Here is a 4,255-nt window from a genome sequence, read left to right as displayed (position 1 = left end):
ATCAATCTCTGAACCAAATTGGTGAATTAGTACCCCACTTCTGATCACCACTGGGTGAGATTAAATTATCCCACTTTGACACCATTGTTGAAGATAGTATCTCCACTTCTGACACCATTGGTGAGATTAGTATCCCACTTCTGACACCATTGGTGAGATTAGTATCCCACTTCTGACACCATTGGTGAGATTAGTATCCCACTTCTGATCGTTCAATACATGTTTACAAAGAGAACTATACCTAGCGACACAAAACAAAAGATTTTGCGCGCCCAAACCAATTTCCGTCGACGCACAACAAACTCATGTTTCTTCTCCATTACAGGTGATCTACAATAATCAAGAGGGCATCTCTAACCCACATGATTATCAATAAATACATGTGCAACTCATACACTGTTCCATAAACATTGTCAGGTCATGTATACTAGGCATCTCTTTAGATGAGTGACAGAGATGATAGATAAATGACAGTCATGATAGGACGATCATCACAGGGGTACTGCAAATAAATTCATGAACGATTGATTGAATACATGAATGAGTCTGTTAGAAAACGTTTCTTGTACTATTTATGTGTGTTGTTGTGTATAAAGGTATGAGATGTTAATTTGTGTGTGTTCTGTCCTGTATAAAGGTATGATATGTTAATTTGCTCTGTCCTGTATACAATGGTGTAAAGTACTTACAAATCATTTAAAGTACTACTTAAGTCGTTTTTTGGGGTATCTGTTCTTTACTTTACTATTTATATTTTTGACAACTTTTACTTTTACTTCACTATATTCCTAAAGAAATGACTCCATACATTTTACCTGACACCCAAAAGTACTCGTTATATTTTGAATGCTGAGCAGGAAAGACAAATGGTCTAATTCACGCACTTGTCAAGAAAACATCCCTGGTCATCTACTGCCTCTGGTCTGGCCAACTCACTAAACACACATGCTTCATGTGTAGATTATGTCTGAGTGTTGGAGTGTGCCCCTGGTTATCCATACATTTTAAAAACAAGAAAATGTGGCCAACTGCTTTGCTTAAAATAAGGAATTTGAAATGATTTATACTTCTACTTTTACTTTTGATACTTAAGTATATTTTAAACCAAATACTTTTAGACTTTTGCTCAAGTAGTATTATCCTGGGTGACTTTCACTTTAGTAATTTTTCTATTAAGGCATCTTTACTTTTACTATGAGATGTTAATGTATTCTGTCCTGTGTAAAGGTATGAGATGGTAATGTGTTCTGTCCTGTGTAAAGGTATGAGATGTTAATGTGTTCTGTCCTGTGTAAAGGTATGAGAAAAAAGAAGAGAGATCTGAAATGTGGTTCTGTCCTGTGTAAAAGGTATGAGATGGTAATTGTGTTCTGTCCTGTGTAAAGGTATGAGATGTTAATGTGTTCTGTCCCTGTGTAAAGGTATGAGATGGTTAATGTGTTCTGTCCTGTGTAAAGGTATGAGATATGTTATTATCTGTATAAAGTATGGAAGTGTAATGTATTCTGTCCTCGTGTAAAGTATGAGATGTTAATGTGTTCTGTCCTGTGTAAAGGTATGAGATGGTAAATGTTTCTGTCCTGTGTAAAGGTATGAGATGTTAATGTATTGCTGTATAAAGGTATGAGGTGGTAATGTGTTTGTCCTGTGTAAAGTATGAGATGTTAATGTATTCTGTCCTGTTAAAGGTATGAGATGGTTAATGTGTTCTGTCCTGTATAAAGGTATGAGATGTAATGTGTTCTGTCCTGTATAAAGGTATGAGATGTTAATGTATTCTGTCCTGTTAAAGGTATGAGATCGGTAATGTGTTCTGTCATGTGCAGGGGTCCGTTCAGTGTGGTACGAAGATGTATCAGCAGAGCGCAGGACAGCAGTTTGCTGTGAAGATCGTAGACGTGGCCCAGTTTACCTCCAGCCCTGGTCTCAGCACAGAGGGTGAGAGAGCACACACACACACACTTACAAATTTATCTTCTCTCTGTTGTGTGTGGATGCTGATGGTTATAGAGGCAAACATGTACACACTATCAGCTGTCTGTGTCTGTGTGTGTCTGTCTGTGTGTGTGTCTGTGTCTGTGTCTGTGCATGCGTGTGTGAGAGGTCATCCAGGGTGAGCTGTGTTGTATCATTGATCTCCAGAGAGAGAGAGATGCTGTACAATATGACCACACAGGGGGTCTATCCAGACACACAGTTTGACTTGTATGAGGGAACTTGAGATTTCACCCTCCCTCTCAGAGACAGGCACGTTGTGTGTGTGTGTGTGTGTGTGTGTGTGTGTGTGTGTGTGTGTGTGTGTGTGTGTGTGTTGTGTGTGGTGTGTGTGTGTGTGTGTGGTGTGTGTGTGTGTGTGTGTGTGTGTGTGTGTGGTCGGTTCACCCAATGTCCTCCCTCTGACTCTGGTACTCCTAATAACCCTTTACCTCCGCGCCTGAGGTAGAACTATCACACAAGACATTTGATAGTTCAGTTTTCTTTTGTAAAAACAACCACAAAGAGCTCAGTGAGTCATGAAATGATGTCTGCGACGAAGCACCGAGACTCTCCACACTGACCTTCGAGAGAGAGAGAGAGAGAGAGAGAGAGAGAGAGAGAGAGAGAGAGAGAGAGAGAGAGAGAGAGAGAGAGAGAGAGAAGAGAGAGAGAGAGAGAGAGGAGAGAAGAGAGAGAGAGAGAAGAGAGAGAGAGAGAGAGAGAGTTCTATCTATCTGTTCTATCTGTGTTTTAAGAGGGAAGATTGCAGGGTTCAATCTCGGTGAAGTCCATGGCATGTAGTTACTATAGCTTCCACCTCTCATTATGATTTATCTTCCTTTTCTTGGCTCAAGCATACACATTCCTATCCACCCACTCACACTCACAACACACACACACACACACACACACCACACACACACACACACACACACACACACAACACACACACACACCACACAACAACACCGACACCCCCACACACACACCACACACACACACACACCACACACACACTGAGCCAATTGAGGGTAAATTGACAGCAGTGTTTCTTTGCATGACTGTCTACCACACACAGAGGCAGGCAACTGATGGCATCTCATCAGCAATGGAGAATCATACTGATTGTTCCCTTACCCTTCCAGATCCACATTATATTACATTATTATATATTATATTACATTACACTTTGTTCTGCCTAACCATTGCCTCTACCGCTTCAAATTATACTTAGTGACCGTTACACTTACCTTCTATGAGAAGCAGAGAGAAAGACGACAGACGGATGGACGAACAGACGGACTGACAGAAAGTCTGTCTCCAGTATGTATATGGGGACAGACAGACAGACAGACACATGGACGGAGGGGAAGGGAGGGAGGGAGGAGGGAGGAGAGGAGGGAGGGAGGGAGGGAGGGAGGGGGAGGAGGGAGGAGGAGAGTCAGAGGAATGGTGTGAGAGGGAGTGAGATAAAGAAAGGGAAAGAAAGAGAGAGAAAGAACAGAGAAGTTCTGTGAGATCTTTCTGTGCTTTATTGAGGCTGTCTAGTGAGACTGTTATTTCTGTGCTCTATTGAGGCTGTCTGGTGAGACTGTTATTTCTGTGCTCTATTGAGGCTTTCTAGTGAGACTGTATTTCTGTGCTCTATTGAGGCTGTCTAGTGAGACTGTTATTTCTGTGCTCTATTGAGGCTGTCTAGTGAGACTGTTATTTCTGTGCTTTATTGAGGCTATCTAGTGAGACTGTTATTTCTGTGCTCTATTGAGGCTGTCTAGTGAACTGTTATTTCTGTGCTCTATTGAGGCTGTCTAGTGAACTGTTATTTCTGTGTCTATTGAGGCTGTCTAGTGAACTGTTATTTCTGTGTTCTATTGAGGCTGTCTAGTGAGACTGTTATTTCTGTGCTCTATTGAGGCTGTCTAGTGAGACTGTTCTTTCTGTGCTCTATTGAGGCTGTCTAGTGAGACTGTTCTTTCTGTGCTCTATTGAGGCTGTTCTGGTGAGACTGTTATTTCTGTGCTCTATGCTGAGCTGTCTGGTGAGACTGTTCTTTCTGTCTCTATTGAGGCTGTCTGGTGAGACTGTTATTTCTGTGCTCTACTGAGGCTGTCTGGTGAGACTGTTCTTTCTGTGCTCTATTGAGGCTGTCTAGTGAGACTGTTATTTCTGTACTCTACTGAGGCTGTCTGGTGAGACTGGTCTTTTTGTGCTCTTACTGAGGCTGTCTTAGTGTGGACTGTTCTTTCTGTGCTCTATGAGCGTGTTGGGAGACCTGTTC

At 41.8% G+C, this 4,255-nt stretch overlaps 1 pseudogene; it reads left to right on the top strand.

Moving 5' to 3' along the window:
* Positions 1–4,255, top strand: part of LOC111971934 (peripheral plasma membrane protein CASK-like) — a 274,635-nt pseudogene that overhangs the window by 119,085 nt on the left and 151,295 nt on the right.

The sequence above is a fragment of the Salvelinus sp. IW2-2015 genome, linkage group LG2, assembly GCF_002910315.2.
Source record: "Salvelinus sp. IW2-2015 linkage group LG2, ASM291031v2, whole genome shotgun sequence".
In the NCBI taxonomy this organism is placed as follows: Eukaryota; Metazoa; Chordata; class Actinopteri; order Salmoniformes; family Salmonidae; genus Salvelinus; species Salvelinus sp. IW2-2015.
This window is presented reverse-complemented; position numbering and strand designations above follow the sequence as displayed.